Genomic DNA, 18310 nt, shown 5'->3' with positions numbered 1-18310 from the left:
AATTGTTCGTGTCATAATCTCATACACCTTGTAAGAAGGGTCTTGGAGATGACTAAAATTGTATTGAAGGATTATGTGGAATAAAGAGGAATATGTAATATGCAATATCCTTATGTGGAAAAAGAAGGTGAAAGGCCCATTGAGCCTTCTAAAATCACAACTAAATTCATTACAATGTCAAGCTAATCAGGGTCTAATTCACTATATGCTGATATAAGGTTACTTGTGCATTGCCTCAATGTTGTTGCTTCATTTATGAAACTTAAGAAATTTATAGTAGGTGTCTTCACCTATAATTACAACAGATCATAATATCCACAATTGGAAATTTATCAGAACTGTAATTCAATGAAAAATAAAAGTGAAATATGTACCAATGTGAGATAGCTGTAAATAGAATTCACTCGTTCTACCTTGTGATTAGTGAGACATTTATGGCATGACCTTCACCTTTCTGAGCCTAGTTTTTCCTATATATAAAGTGAGAGGTTTTTAACATGAATTGGGCCCTAAAGCATCTAAATGTGTGTAAATCTAATAGATAATTCTAACGTTAAAAAATGTACAAGACAACGACGTCTGAGTTTAACTATATTTATTCTATTTGCATTGTTAGAGGGTTTTATTATATTCTTAATATATGGTATTATATCACTGTCAATGATCTCAAATTTTTTCTGACAGAGTAATAAAATAATTAGAAGGAGTTACAATTTAATCCAAATCAAAAGAAAGACACCAATCTCTAAACACAAAAAATCAGGACCTTCAATATCCTAAATTCTTTATTTCATTGTTGCACATACTTTTTCTAGCAGGCCCATACAAATCTGTAACCTTATGTACACCTAAATTCCTTTGACAATAAAATGTCTTTCTTCCCCCAGTAAGTACTTCTTAGAATGAGTTTAACACATCAGGGAGCACTTTTATCCATTCCCACAAGAAATTCAGCATCTTCTTCAAGACTTTATGATCCTCATATTATTTGCTGTTGAACAGGCAATAACAAGAAGATATTCTGAAATCTAATGTGTGTTTAGTTTTTTGTTTTCCTTGACTAGACTAGAGGTATGGATAGGAAAATCAAATCTCAGCATTTATAGCTTTTATAGCGTCTATGTAAATTATAATAAAGGAAATCTGAAATTCATCTACTATTTACTTAGGATAGGAGGCAGAGTTTGCCTGGGCTCAGAGTTATTAAATATTGTTTTCTTTATAGACTGAGAAAAAAAGAATTTCAATAGTCCCAGGATATGGGTAGACTGTCCTGAATGCTTTGTCCTCCATCTTGACTAGTAGCCTTACAAAATAACAGATATATTTTGAAATTTAAGAATCTGAAGAGAATGAGCAATCAAGGTACGTAAACCAGGCAGGCATTGGAACAGTCTCAGTTATCGCTGTTTGTTGTAAATATCATATATATTTATATGTTAATTATATATGATACTTGCATGCAAATTCAAATACATATAATATTTATTGGGAACATGCTCAACAGCTGTAGTCATTATGGAGGTATATTAGATAAGAGTAAATCTATGAATATTTAAGAAGCCATTTCTTTATTGTTTTTTAAAGCAAAGGATTTTGGAATAAATGATTCCAAAACAAGTCAGTAAGTATATAATTTGGAGCAAGAATGGAGGTCATAAAATGACATCAGGTGTCATCAGATATAAATGATAGTGAGGTGTTAAAAGTATAGGGTCTGCTTTTTAGGAGTCAAGATGGTGGAGGAGTAGCAGACTGACATGATTTCAGGTTGTAGGTGTTCAGCTAGATAGTCATCAAACCATTCCCAACACCTACAAACCTAACAGGTGATCAAAGAGGAGAAGAGCAGCAATTCGAGAAACAAAATTGACCACTTTCTGAAAGGTAGGACGTGGGGAGAAGTGAATCTAAAACAACGGGAAGATAGACTATGGGGGGAAGGGATGGCTCCCGGCAAGTGGTGGAGCTGTGGAGCCCGAAATCCAAAGTTTTAGAAGTCTACTTCACTGACGGACAATGCTCCAGAGGCTAAGCAGGGGTGGGGCCCTCACAGGGACAATGTAGTCTCAGGCCCTCACAGGGACACTGTATTCTCAGGCCCTGCAGGGTAACAGAAGGATTGGGAGTGCCTGTGTGTAGCAGAGCTCGCAGGTATCAGAGCAGGGAAGTTGACTACATAGACAGAGCTGAGGCCTTTGCTCTCAGCTTGGATTTACCTTTAACTATGATCCACGGCACAGTTGTACCACTGCTCTTTGAGCAGGTACCCCACAAGTGGCAGATACAGGGAGACCCAACTTCCTTCACTGGAAGAACAGCAGGGCAGGACTCTGCTGGGTTTGGAGACTCCAAAAGGGGCTGTGTGCCAGAGACTGAAATGCTCGATCACAGGCTGGGTGAGCTAGGCACACAGCTGGAGACCAAGGAGACAGGAGTGATTGACGGATTTGCTCTGAGGGCATACTGAGGAGTGGGGCCTTGAGCTCTCGACTCCTCCAGGCCAGAGATTGGGAGGCCACCATTTTCATTTCCATTCTCCAGAGCTTTACAGAAAGTGTTCAGGGAAAAAAAGTTCCCAAGAGCAAACCCAAGCATATTTCTTAGCCTAGCCCCTAGCAAGGCTGGTGGAATTCTACCTCAGGCAAAGACATTTGAGAATCACTGCAATAGGCCCCTCCCCCAGACGATCAGCAAGAACATCCAGCTAACTGATCAAGGAGAACAGCAGAATTCCAGAGCTAGGAGAAAGCAAAGCATGGAATTCATGGCTTTCTCCCCAGGATTCTTTAGTCTTGTAAAGTTAATTAATTTTAAAAATTTTTTTCTTATTCTAATTTTTTAACTTCTCCTCTTTCCTCCAGTTTATCTTAACAATATTTTCTTAAAAAAATTCTTTAAACCTTCACTATTATAGTCATATTTTATCCTTGATTGTATCTAACTTTATTTTTTGCATATATATAGGTTTTTATATTCTAAAAAATTTTGGGATACAATTTCTTCTAATAGATCAAAATATACATTAAATCTGGCACAGGACTTTGTTCTAGTCTCCAGCCTGAGCAAATTCTCTCCACTTTTTTTTCCCTTCTTTTTCCAACCAACTTATCTTATCAATTCATTTTTTAGAATTTTTTAAAATTTTCATCTTTACAGTCATATTCCATGCATTCATCATGTTTACACTTATTTTTTGTATATATATATATGTTTTTCTTTCTTTAAAATGTTGGGAAGTCGATTCTTCTAAGAGACCAAAATACACCCAAAATCAAGTGGGTGGCTCTGTTCTAGTCACCAGTCTAATATATATGTATATTTTTTAAAATTTATTTTTTATTCCCTTAATCCCCTTTCTTCTCCTTCCAATTTGGGGTCTCTTCAGTCTCTTTTGGTTAATACATATTTTTCTGGGGTCTTTGCCATCCTTTTAGTATTTTATTCTTTCGTTTCTTTCTTTCGTTTCTTATCTGGATAAAACAACAAGGTGGAAAAACTCAGCACCAAAAAAAAAAAAAAAAAAAAAAAAAGAGACAGTACTGAAGGCTAGGGACCTAATCAATACAGACATTGGTAATATGTCCAGATCTAGAGTTCAGAATGATGATTCCCAAGGTGCTAGCTGGGCTCAAAAAAGGCATGGAAGATATTCGAGAAACCCTGTCTGGAGAAATAAAAGCCCTTTCTGGAGAAATAAAAGGACTAAAATCTAACCAAGATGAAATTTAAAAAGCTATTAATGAGGTACAATAAAAAATGGAGGCTCCGGGGCTTCTGGGTGGCACAGTGGGTTAAGCCTCTGACTTGATCTCAGGTCATGATCTCGGGGTCCTGGGATCGAGCCCTGCATCAGGCTGTCTGCTCAGCGGGGAACCTGCTTCCTCCTCCTCTCTCTCTGCCTGCCTCTCTGCCTATTTGTGATCTCTCTCTGTCAAATAAATAAATAAAATCTTTTAAAAAAATGGAGGCTCTTACTGCCAGGATAAATGAGACAGAACACAGAATTAGTGATATAGAAGACCAAATTATGTAGAATATTATGTAGCTTCTTTAAGCTGAGCAACAGAGAGACAAATAACTACTGGACCATGAGGGAAGAATCTGAGAGATAAGTGATACCAGAAGATGAAACAATATTAGAATAATTGGGATTCCAGAAGAGAGAGGAGAGCAGATGGTACATTGGAATGAATTACAGTAGAAAAGTCCCTAATATGGCAAAGGGAACAAGCATTAAAATCCAGGAAGTGCAAAGAACACCCCTCAAAATCAATAAAAATTGGTCCACACCCCGTCATCTAATGGGAAAGCTTACAAGTCTTAGTGACAAAGAGAAAAATCCTGAAAGCAGGGCAGGACAAGAAGTCTGTAACATGCAATGTCAAAAATATTAGATTGGCAGCAGACTTATCCACAGAGACCAGGCAGGCCAGAAAGAAGTGGCATGATATATTCAGAACACTAAATAAGAAAAACATGCAGCCAATAATATATCCAGCTTGGCTATCATTGAAAATAGAAGGAGAGATAAAAAGCTTCCAGGAGGGGCACCTGGGTGGCTCCGTGGGTTAAAGCCTCTGCCTTCAGCTCAGGTCATAATCCCAGGGTCCTGGGATCAAGGCCCACATTGGGCTCTCTGCTCAGTGGGGACCCTGCTTCCTCCTCTCTCTCTGCCTGCTTCTCTGCCTACTTGTGATCTCTGTCAAATAAATGAATAAAATCTTAAATAAATAAATAAATAAAAGCTTCCAGGACAAACAAAAACTGAAAGAATTTGTGAACACCAAATGGCCCTACAGATAATTTCTTACAGGAAACTTTGAAAGGGGTCCTGTAAGTAAAGAGAGAGCCTAAAAGTAGTAGACCAGAAAGGAACAGAGACAATATACATTAACAATCACTTTACAGGTAATATAATGGCACTAAATTCATATCATTCAATGCTTACCCTGAATGTAAATGGCTAAATTCCCCCAATCAAAAGACACAGAGTATCAGAATGGATAAAAAAACAAAACCCATCAATATGCTGTCTAGAAGAAACTCACTTTAGATCCAAAGGCACATCCAGACTTAAAGTGAGGGGGTAGAAAACCATTTACCATGCTAATGGACATCAAAAGAAAGCTGGGATGGAAATCCTTATATCAGATCAACTAGATTTTAAGCCACAGACTATAATAAGAGATGAGGAAGGACGCTATGTCAGAATCAAAAGGTCTGTCCAACAAGAAGATCTAACAGTTTTAAATATCTATGCCCCTGACATGGGAGCAGCCAACTATATAAACCAATTAATGACAAAAATCAAAGAAACACATCAACAATAATACAACAATAGTAGGGGACTTTAATATCCCACACTGAAATGGACAGATCATCCAAGCAAAACATCAACAAGGAAATAAAGGCCTTAAATGACACACTGGACCAGACAGACATCACAGATATATTCAGAACAGTCCATCCCAAACCAACAGAATACACATTCTTATCTGGTACACATGGAAAATGTTCTAGAATAGATCACATCCTGGGTCACAAATCAGGTCTCAACTGGTACCAAAAGATTGGGATCATTCCCTGCATATTTTCAGACCACAATGTTTTGAAACTAGAACTCAATCACAAGAGGAAGGTAGGAAAAAATTCAAATACACAGAAGCTAAAGAGCATCCTACTAAAGAATGAATGGGTCAAGCAGAAAATTAAAGAGGAATTGAAAAGATTCATGGAAACACATGAAAATGAACACACAACTGCTCAAAATCAGTGGGATACAGCAAAGGCAGTCCTGAGAGGAAAGTATATAGCGATACAAGCCTTTCTCAAGAAACTTGAAAGGTCTCAAGTATACAACCTAACCTTTCACGTAAAGGAGCTGGAGTAAGAACAGCAAAGAAAGCCCAAACCCAGCGGAAGATAAATCACAAGGATCAGAGCAGAAATCAATGAAATAGAAACCAAACCAACAACAACAACAGCAAAAAACCAGTAGAACAAATAAACGAAAGTAGGAGCTGGTTCTTTGAAGAAATTAATAAGGTCGATAAAACCCTGGCCAGAATTACCAAAAAAGAAAAGAGAAATAAAATCAAGAATGAAAGAGGAGAAATCACAACCAACACCAAAGAAATACAAACAATTATAAGAACATATTATGAGCAACAATACGCCAGCAAATTTGACAATCTGGAAGAAATGGATACATTCTTAGAGAGAGATAAACTACCAAAACTGAACCAGGAAGAAATAGAAAACCTGAACTACCCAAAACTAGTATGGATATTGAAGCAATCATCAAAAATCTCCCAACAAACAAGAGCCCAGGGCCAGACGGCTTCCTGGGGGAATTTTACCAAAAATTTAAAGAAGAATTAATACTTATTCTCCTAAAACTTTTCCAAAAAATAGAAATGGAAGGAAAACTTCTAAACTCATTTTATGATGCCAGCATTACTTTGAGCCCAAAACCAAACAAAGACCCCCATCAAAAAGGAGAATTACAGACCAATATCCTTGATGAACACAGATGTGAAAATTCTCACTAAAATAATAGCCAATAGGATCCAAAGTACATTAAAAGGATTATTCACCACAATCAAGTGGGATTTATTCTAGGCCTGCAAGATTGGTTCAACATCTATAAATCAATCAATGTGAAACAATATATTAATAAAAGAAAGAACAAGAACCATATGATACTCTCAATAGATGCTGAAAAAGCATTTGACAAAATACAGCATCCTTTCCTGACCAAAACTCTTCAAAGTATAGGGATAGAGGGTACATACCTCTATATCATCAAAGCCATCTATGAAAAACCCACAGCAAATATCATTCTCAATGGAGAAAAACTGAGAGCTTTTCCCCTAAGGTCAGGAACACAGCATGGAGGTCCATTATTACCACTGCTATTCAACATAGTACTAGAAATCCTAGCCTCAGCAATCAGACAACAAAAAGAAAATAATGCATCCAAATCTGCAAAGAAGAAGTCAAACTATCACTCTTTGCAGATGATAGGATACTTTATGTGGAAAACCCAAAGGAATCTACTCCAAAACTGCTAGTACTTGTACAGGAATTCAGTAAAGTGTCAGGATATAAAATCAATGCACAGAAATCAGTTACATTTCTATACACCAACAACAAGACAGAAGAAAGAGAAATTAAGGAGGCGATCCTATTTACAATTGCACCCCAAACCAAAGACACCTAGGAGTAAACCTAACCAAAGAATCTGTACTCAGAAAACTATAAAGTACTCATGAAAGAAATTGAGGAAGACACAAAGAAATAGAAAAACAATCCATACTCATGGATTGGAAGAACAAATATTGTGAAAATGTCTATGGTACCTAAAGCAATCTATATTTTTAATGCAATCCCTATCAAAATACCATCAATGCTTTTCAAAGAAATGGAACAAATAATCCTAAAATTTATAGGGAACCAGAAAGACCTCAAATAGCCAGAGGAATGTTGAATAAGAAAGACAAAGTTCATGGCTTCACAATTCCACACTTCAAGCTCTATTACAAAGTGTCATCATCAAGACACATAGATCAATGAAAAGGAATAGAGAGCCCAGAAATAGACCCTCAACTTTATGGCCAACTAATATTCGACAAAGCAGGAAAGAATGTCCAATGGAAACAAGACAGTCTCTTCAAAAAATGGTGTTGGGAAAATAGGACAGCCACATGCAGAATGAAACTGGACCATTTCCTTACACCACACACAAAAACAGACTCCAAATGGATGAAAGACCTCATCGTGAGACAGGAATCCATCAAAATTCTTGAGCAAAACACAAGCAGCAACCTCTTCGACCTCAGATGCAGCAACTTCTTCCTAGGATCATTGTCTAAGGCGAGAGGAACAAGGGGAAAAATGAACTATTGGGACTTCAGCAAGATCAAAAGCTTTTTCACAGCAAGGGAACAGGCAACCAAACCAAAATACAACTGACAGAATGGGAGAAAATATTTGTAAATGACATATCAGATAAAGGGCTAGTATCCAAAATCCATAAAGAACTTATCAAACTCAACACCCAAAGAACAAATTATCCAGTCAAGAAATGGGCAGAGGGGGGCACCTGGGTGACTCAGTGGGTTAAGCCTCTGCCTTTGGCTCAGGTCATGATCTCAGGGTCCTGGGATCGAGCCCCACATTGGGCTCTCTCCTCGGCGGGGAGCATTCTTCCCCCTCTCCCTCTGCCTGCCTCTCTGCCTACTTGTGATCTCTCTCTATCAAATAAATAAATAAAATCTTTAAAAAAATTAAAAAAAAAGAAGAAATGGGCAGAGTATATGAATAGACATTTCTGCAAAGAAGACATCCAGATGGCCAACAGACACATGAAAAAGTGCTTCACATCACTAGCATCAGGGAAATACAAATCAAAACCACAATGAGATACCACCTCACACCAGTCAGCATGGCTAAAATTAACAAGTCAGGAAACGACTTATGCTGGCGAGGATGCAGAGAAAGGGGAACCCTCCTCCACTGTTGGCGGGAATGCAAGCTGGTGCAGCCACTCTGGAAAACAGCATGGAGGTTCCTCAAAAAGTTGAAAATAGAGCTACTCTATGACCCAGCAATTGCACTATTGGGTATTTACCCTAAAGATACAAATGTAGTGATCCAAAGGGGCACATGCACCCGAATGTTTATAGAAGCCATGTCCACAATAGGTTGTGTATATATATACAATGGAATACTATGCAGCCATCAAAAGAAATGAAATCTTGCCATTTGCAATGACCTGGATGAAACTAGAGGGTATTATGCTAAGCGAAATAAGTCAATCCGAGAAAGACAATTATATGATTGCCCTGATATGAGGAATTTGAGAAGCAGAGTGGGGCATTTGTGGGGTAGGGAAGGAAAAAATGAAAGAAGATGGGATAGGGAGGGAGAAAAACCGTAAGAGACATTTAATCTCACAAAACAAACTGAGGGTTGCTGGGGGGGCGGGTATTAAGAGGGTTGTTGGGTTATGGACATTGGGGAGGTTATGTGCTATGGTGAGTGCTGTGAGTGTCTAAGACTGATGATTCGTAGACATGTACCCCTGGGACAAATAATACATTATATGTTAATTTAAAAGAAAAAAGAATACAGGGTCTGAAACCAGTCCGTCTGGATTTAAATCCCAGTTCCACTATTTATCAGTTATTGGGCTTTGGAAAGGTTACTTAAACTTTTTAAAAAAATTATTCTAAGGGTTTAAATGTGATTCTCCTCTCCTTCCTGAGCACAAGAGAGGACTATATTTCTCCAACTCTTACAGATGAGAAAGAGATATGTTGAGTTCTGGCCAATGGCCTATGAGTGGAAAAGATACAAGCATAGTGGGGCAGAGATCAGCATGAGTTCTCCATGTTTTCTCCTTCCCAAAACAGTGTCCCTCAAAGTTAAGAAATGGATGTAAGGGGGCACCTGGGTGGCTCAGTCATTAAGCATCTGCCTTTAGCTCAGATACTGATCCTAGGGTTCTCAGATCGAGCCCCACCTCAGGCTTCCTGCTCAGCGGGAAGCCTGCTTCTTTCTCTGCAGTGAAATACTGCTTGTATTCCCTCTCTTGCCCTCTCACTCTCTCTCTCTCTCTCTCTGTTAAATAAATAAATAAATAAATAAATAAATAAATGATAAAATCTTAAAAAAAAAAAAAGAAATGGGATGGAGGGGTCATAAGCAGTGGAAATTCCATCAACGTGGTCCTGAGTGACAGTGCATGGAGACCAATAGTAGACATGTAATATAAGCAAGAAATAAATATGGGTTGTGTGAAGCTGCTGAGAGCTTGGGATTAATCTGTTACTGCAGCATAACCTTGCCTAATATGGCTAACATAGTCACTGTGTCTCAGTTCCTCATCTGTATCTGGAATAATAACAATATCTAATTAGTTTTATGGTCATCAGGAAGACTTTATTAAGCATAAGATCAATATATGCTTTTTTTGTTTTGTTTTGTTTTTTAAAAATATTTTATTTATTTACTTGAGAGAGAACGAGAACACAAGTTAGGGGGTGAGGAGGGTTAGAGGGAGAAGGAGTAGACTCCCTGCTGAGTAGGGAACCCAATGTGAGGCTCTATCCCAAGACCTTGATGGAGAGCATGACCTGAGCCAAAGGCAGACACTTAACTGACTGAGCCGCCCTGGTGCCCCGATCAGTACAGTTTTTAAATTCCTATCAATAGTAATATTTTATATATATCTTCACTTATTAGATTTTAAATTATAGAATATAATTATACCTGTCATAAAGTCCAGATTTAGCCAGCAGTGAATTCACATTTGTGCAATGCCTATCATCTCAAATTAAAAATAAAGTATCAAATTCTGCTGTAATAGAAAATAGCTCTACTAGGATATATAATACTTTTGTAATGTGAAATATCCCAGTTACTGACTTACTAATAATAACCTTGGTTTTTAGAAACAATACATTTTTTCTATTATATAGTGGACTATAAGCCAGATAAAATGGAGAAGTAGGGGAAGGTAGAAAGAAACAGTAGTGAAGACTAACAGACATGGCAGTACAAAAGATTACAGCAGGATTCTTCTGTAATGCTCTGGTAATAGCTTTATCTGTCAAGATTTGGGATTGAAGACTACTTGAACCCTAAAAGTGAAAAAAGAACTTTTTTTTTTGACTATAGAAATTTAAGCTCTTTATAGACACACTTTTCATTAATATGCACGACATCAGAAAAAAGGGTTATTTTCTGTACTTTGCAGATAAGAAATATATACCATAGACCACAAGAGGAATAAAAGAAAATCACTCCTTACCCAAAGGCTTTTACTCTATTGGGGCAGCAACTCTTAAGTTTTCATTTTCATTCAGTTGATCATTTACCACTCTCCCTCATGTTTTAAACTAGAGCCCCAAATGAAAAGAACAGTGTATCATAGCCAAGAAAAAAAAGAAAACATTTTCCCTGGAGGAGCAAAGTGTCTTTACATTATTGTCATTTTGCTGAACTCTAGGTAAGAATTTATTGACCAAAGAAAGGAACAAATGGATTAGCAGATCTCACAGGACCAAATGTCTCTGGATGCTAGGAGGTCCCATCCAGCAGAGATGAAAATAAGAATATGACACTTCCTATATTGAATCTGGAAGGAAAGAATTTCATATTCCTTTAATAAACAGAGTTAGCCACATTACACTTTAACTCTGGTAAAGGAATATTAATTATACCGTGTATGCTCACATTAGAGTACTACATAATACATATTATAATCAAAGTACATTAATGTTAATACATATTATATTCATTAAAATTAAATAAATAGTGCTATGCAAGTACTACATAAATAGGCAGAGTCTCCTGTGTTTAGAAATTTATTATCTGTGTTGCTAGTGAAACTTAAAGACATTTAAAAATATATAATAAATAATTAAAATCTAAGAGATTAAGTGCTTTCAGCCATTTAAAAATTATTAGTTGAACATTAACCTTTTGCCCAGTCTGTATGAACCATGATATATACAGAGCTTGTTATTTAATTGGGGAACTACAAGTCAAGACAGAGCAAATAATTTAAAAATGTACCAAATATCTGAAAGAAAATAATGGCCCCGTGACTCCTATTGTATAATGAACTCTATAAAGCAATAAGAAAAACTACCAATTTCTGCCGAAAATGAAAAACATAAAAGAAATTTTCCATTTTCCCAAATTATTACTATTCCAATCAAAACAATAATACATGTTATTTGGAACTCTCATATTGGAAATATATATATATATATATATATATATATATTCTCTAGTAGTGATATCAATAGACAAATGATTACCTTCATATACTACAAGTGCTACTACAAACTACCAAAAAAATTCTTGAGATATATTTACTGAAACATACCAGAAAACCTTAAATTTTATATCCTATTTAAAATGCATATCCAGGGATGCTGGGTGGCTCAGTTAGTTAAGTGCCTGAATTCAGCTCAGGTCATGATCCCAGGGTCCTGGGACTGATTCCTACTCCAGGCTCTAAGAGCCAGCTTCTCTCTTTGCCTGAAGCTCTCCCTGCTTGTACTCTTTCTTTCTGACAAATAAATAAATAAAATCTTTTTAAAAAAAAACAAAAGAGATATCCAATATGTAGTAATATACTAAATAATAATTTTTTGCAAATTTTTTGTGGTAAAGAATGCTTCATTGAAAAGATATTTATACGAAATATTGAAATAAATAAAATGTGTATATACACATGGCAAACCTATATGAGTAAATTCGATTCTGTCCAGGCCCCTGGGTGGCTCAGTGGGTTAAGCCTCTGCCTTCGGCTCAGGTTATGATCTCAGAGTCCTGGGATTGAGCCCCTCATCAGGCTCTCTGCTCAGCAGGGAGCCTGCTTCCCCTTCTCTCTCTCTGTCTGCCTCTGCCTACTTGTGATTTCTGTCTGTCAAATAAATAAATAAAACCTTTGGGGCACCTGGGTGGTTCAGTGGGTTAATGCCTCTTCCTTCAGCTTGGGTTATGATCCCAGGGTCCTGGGATCGAGCCCCACATCAGGCTCTCTGCTCAGCAGGGAGCCTGCTTCCCCTGCCCCCTCACTCTGCCTGCCTCTCTGCCTACTTGTGATCTCTGTCTGTCAAATAAATAAAGTCTTTTAAAAATATTCTATTCTCTCTAAAAATGATATAGAAGAATGTGTGGAGATACGCAAAATGGTCATAACTTATTCTAATAATCTAATTATAATAAATCTCAAAGGAATCAAGACTGATGTGGATGAAGGCACAAAAGAGTAGAATGAAAAAGGTCCCATGCACTGGACTGTGGAGAATATGCATGTTTTGAAAAAGCAAAGCAAACAATATAGGACTTCCTAACCGAAGAAAAAGGTATAGCAATAGTGATAATTATGTGGTGCGGGAAAATAGAAGAACCATGGTCTAATCTGAGTGAAAATGAAGGATGGGAAGGAGAGGGAAAGGAGCGAATGGAGCTACAATTTTCACAGCTAGCATTGACTGGACCTTTCTCTGTGCCAGGGACCGTGACATGCTTTAAACACATCCCCTCATTTAAATACGTACCACTGGTAGGTAAGTACTCTCAATCCTGTTTTACCAAAGAACAGGGGTGTTGGGGAGGCAAGTTCTGGAGGCACACTGCCTCATTTCCAATCTCAGCTCCTCCACCACTGGCTGAGTACTCTGGGGCAAGTTATGAAGCCTCTTTATACCTCCTATTAAAACAGTGACTGTTCATAGTCCCTAGTTTATAGGACTGGCATGAAGATTAGATTCTTTAAGATGGGTAATGCTCCTGTGACAGTGCCTGGCAAATGACGACTGTGGAAAATTTTCAACCATTTTTATCAAATGGAAAATCTGAGTCTTCAAAAAGAATTGTTAAACTCAAGGGTACACAAAGATACAAATGCAGTGATCTGAAGGGGCACGTGCACCCCAATGTTTATAGCAACAACTTCCATAACAGCTAAACTATGGAAAGATCCCAGATGTCCATCTACAGATGAAAGGATAAAGAAGATGTGGTATAGATATACCATAGAATATTATGCAGTCATCAAAAAAAACCCCAAATCTTGCCATTTGCAAGGACATGGATGAAAGTAGACGGTATTATGCTAAGCAAAATAAGTCAATCAGATAAAGACAATTATCATATGATCTCACTGATATGAGGAATTTTAGAAATGAGACATAGGATCATAGTGAAAGGGAGGGAAAATGGAACAAGACAAAACCAGAGAGGGAGACAAACCATAAGAGACTTTTAATCTCAGGAAACAAACAGGTTTTCTGGAGTGGAGGAGGATGGGAGAGATGGGGTGGCTAGGTGATGGACGCTGGAGAGGGTATATACTAAGGTGAGCACTGTGAATTGTGTAAGACTCATGAATCACAGACCTGTAGCCCTGAAACAAACAATATATTATATGTTAATAAAAAAATAGCAAAGAAAAAAAAATTCAAGGCTACACCATGGGTAACTTGGAGAACAGAGTATTGAAGCCAGGTCCATCTGATTGCAAAGAGGCTCAAAGGCACAATGTGGTCCCCTTTTCCCTACAAAGACTACAGTGAAATGCCCTTCCATACCTCCACCTTAAGGAAAAACACCCTCTCACCGATCACACAATCCCAGCAGAAGCATGGAACTGCTCACTTAAGAAAGTACAATGGTTCCTCAGGCTTCTTGTCATACCCTAAGATATTTATGTTTGTTTGTTTGTTTGTTTGTTTAAGATTTTATTTATTTAACAGAAAGAGAGAGATCACAAGTAGGCGGAGAGGCAGGCAGAGAGAGAGAGAGAGAGAGAGAGCAAGAGAGGAGGAAGCAGGCTCCCTGCTGAGCAGAGAGCCTGATGTGGGACTCAATCCCAGGACCCTGAGATCATGACCTGAACTGAAGGCAGAGGCTTAATCCACTGAGTCACCCAGGCGCCCCAGTTGGTTTATTTTTTTAAAGCATGTGTTCATCAGCAGAGAGAACAACCAACTTTGGAAACAATAAAGGGAACATCCCAGAGGAAGTACAGATCAAATTACTGAGCCATGACCTGGAACTGAAGCCAAATGGCCGTGAGTATCCCATTCTCATTGGCTGCACCATCCTAGACTCAGCCTGCTATGAATAAACATTTGATTCACTTTATGGTTGGATTCTCCTAGTTCTTTTGCTTCCCACTTAGATCTGTCTTCAGAAAAGAATGCACTGACCATGCCACAGAAGTAAGAAAATCTTTGTAACAGTTATATTTTCAATTGTACATCGAAGTTTCTACACCAATCTTATAAATATGGCTCATTTAAGTTTGCCTTATATTTCATTATCTAAATCACAGTATTTTAGAGTGAAAATTGGTATTATTGATACCCTGAGCCAGTAGGCTGAAACAGACTTAGGAAATTGGAACATATAGTCAGACTGGGTCAATATGAGTTAAGTCTGAGATTTTAAAATACTGTCTCCCCTCCTTCCCCAAATTAGATTTTTCAACTTGTACAACTGTATAGTCTAGTATCATAGAGTGCCTGAATTAAGGTTATGCTTGGAAGGTTTTTAATATGGCTGTGTGGGGGTTCCTAAACCAGCTCAGTTCAGTAGAGCATGCAACTCTTGATCTCGGGGTTGTAAGTTCAAGCCCCACATTGTATATAGAGGTTACTTAAAAATAAAAGAAAAACTCTTTAAATGTGGCTTTAAGCTATAAGGTCCCCATTGTTAACTTGGAAACAGTTATTTCTATTTGATAGGGCTATTGTGAGAATTTATGTACAACACACACACATATGTACACATGTAAGTATGTGTCTCTATATGTGAATATACATATATGTAGATACAGTTGACCCTTAAACAACATGGGTTTGAACTGCATAGGTCTACATATATGCAGATTTTTAAAATATAGTATAGTATAAATGTATTTTTTTTCCTTATGGTTCCCTTAATGACATTTTATTTTCTCGAGCTTACTTTATTATAAGAATACAGGATGTAATACTTACACAAAATGTGTGTTAATTGATTTTTTTATGCTTATTGGGAAGGTCATTAGCAGTTAAGTTTTGGGGGAGTCAAAAGTTGTATATGAATTTTCAACTGCTTGGAGGGTCAGCCCCCAACCCCTGTGTTGATCCAGGGTCAACTGTATATCTTAGTCCCATGAATGTTCAAAACCTGGTAGCTGTTATTATATCCTCAGGACTCTAATTCAACTCTCTGGGGCCTCTTGGGAGGCAGACTGCTGATTTTTCTCAGGCAACAGTGCTCAGTAATGCTATGTGATTTCGTCAAACTTCTGTATCTGCTATGTTTCAACAGTCAGTTCTGTATGTATTGATAGGGTGAAAACAAAACTAGGCACCTCAGTTCTGCCCTCTCTCAACAAATGGCAAGAGTACTTATTGGCTTCATGATATTTATGAACTATTTTCAGTAATTAGTATGTTTATAAGCATGGATATTTCTGTTCTGTGCTAGAAGCACAGCCTCATGTTAACATTATTTGACCAAGAACAGGCCACTTTGAATAAGAAGGAGCAAGTGTTCTTAAGGGAAGAGCTTAGATGTCAACCTGGGAGAAAGGCATTTTCACCAGCAGATGACTTCTGGTAACAGGAAAAGTTTTTGATGTATAGAATTTAGGGGCATTGGGTAGCCTAAATATAGAAAGAGATGACTAGAATTATAATGGAAGGGCTTTCCGGTGAGTGATTAGAAGGAAACAGAATCTTTGGAGAAATTTAATAGTTACATGGTGAGAAGAGGAAATCCAACAAAGTCAATCTAGGTCAGAGGTATTAGCTATAAAACATACTTAAGTGTAGTGTAACAGAGTCAGGAGAAGTGGACCATGAACAGGTGAAGTCAACGAGAGCAGGCTGTAAATACACGAAGCAACGACAATAAAAAGAGTCTAGCATCTTCTGTGTTGTCTCTGTCATCCTTCAGTATCTGAAAATGTCTAAGGAGTAGGTAGTCTACTTGCCAAAATCTATTGGAGGGAAAAAGATAAAGGTGACTCAAGATAGCTAACATTTTTTTGACTAACCTAAGTGGAAGTGAAAACCTGTTTTTTTACTAAATAAATAATAAATAAATAAATAAAAGTTCACTCCTGCTTTGATTACTACTGAGAAGTTAACAGTAGGCTGTGGTTTCACACCTCAGAGAACCAGACTGGCAGTGATCCAGAGTCCAAGGATCTGTTCACGTCTAGCCTAGAAGAGATTGCCTTATCTATGGACAGATATGTGGAGATGGCACCTGGAATCAATCTTGATCCAGAAATACTACAGAAATGCCAGAATATTTATGCTCACATCCAGCAAGTCGGTCTTAGGTTTCTCAGCTTTATGACTAGTATATGTTGTATGTCAAATGCCTTTTACAATCATTACTTAATCGTTTAACAAGTTCTGACAGAGCTCTAATAGATTTGGGTGTTTTCTTTTTTTTTTAAATCTATTGGAATATGGAAGTGGCAATTTTTGTTTGTTTGTTTCAAGAAAACATGTCATATATTTCCTCACTTAGAATAAAAAAATTGCTTCTATAGAAAATACATGTCATGCTTATGGCACATTCGAGGCATTTTTAATCCTTTCCATTTAGAGAAAAATACTGCAGAAAAAGTTTGCTTCCCACACAAATCAATCTTTTTTTTTTTCTTTTTATGCTTTGTTTTCTTTCTAGCTTTCTTTTCTCCTTTATGAGTGTTAAATAGAACAAAATCAAAATTCTGCATTAGGACAAATATTATCTAGTAATAGTCACCTTATCTACATTGGTCTTACTTTAAATTCTAAAGACACAAAAATATTTATTTATTTATTTATTTATTATTTTTTAAGATTTTATTTATTTATCAGAGAGAGAGAGAGGGAGAGAACAAGCACAGGCAGACAGAATGGCAGGCAGAGGGAGAAGGAGAAGCAGGCTCCCCGGCGAGCAAGGAGCCCGATGTGGGACTCGATCCCAGGACGCTGGGATCATGACCTGAGCCGAAGGCAGCTGCTTAACCAACTGAGCCACCCAGGCGTCCCAAGACACAAAAATATTTAAAATAAATTAATAACACAATTTTGTCATTAAAAACTAATTACTAGGGGCACCTGAGTGGCTTAGTGTTTAAGCCTCTGCCTTCCGCTCAGGTCATGATCTCAGGGTCTTTGGATCAAGCCCGGCATCAGGTTCTCTGCTCAGCAGGGAGCCTGCTTCCCCCCCCCTCTCTCTGCCTGCCTCTCTGACTACTTGTGATCTCTGTAAAATAAATAAATAAAATCTTTTAAAAAAATCTAATTATTATTAGTGATGCTTCACTAAAATCTAGTTAACAAAGAATTTACTTATCCATTAAGAAGAAAAAAACTATATTTATTAATATTGTACTTAAAGTTGATACCAACTTGATCATATTTAAATATCTATAATTAAGAATTGGGTAGCCTTTAAGATATTTATGATTTCATCATCCAGAAGAATATTACTTTTACCTAAATGTCTTATTGGTATATAACTCCAAACCATTAATGAAAATTCATTTTTAAAATCAACTTCCTTTTCTTGACAATCCAAATAAAGAAAGAAGAAAATGTGTTATTTCAAAAACATGACATTTACATTTTGTCAATAATTGTTCAATTTTTCTACAAGTTTGGTATTTTTTAATAATTCTGTTGCTAGCACATTCTATGCATTGCTTATAATGTACATGTATTCAATATTCAATACATGTGCTTATTTCAGTGGATATATAGGAGAAAGATTCACCAACATTACAATA

This window comes from Mustela nigripes, chromosome 15 (assembly GCF_022355385.1).
Source record: "Mustela nigripes isolate SB6536 chromosome 15, MUSNIG.SB6536, whole genome shotgun sequence".
In the NCBI taxonomy this organism is placed as follows: Eukaryota; Metazoa; Chordata; class Mammalia; order Carnivora; family Mustelidae; genus Mustela; species Mustela nigripes.
The sequence above is the reverse complement of the archived record's forward strand: the minus strand, read 5'-3'. Positions refer to the sequence as shown.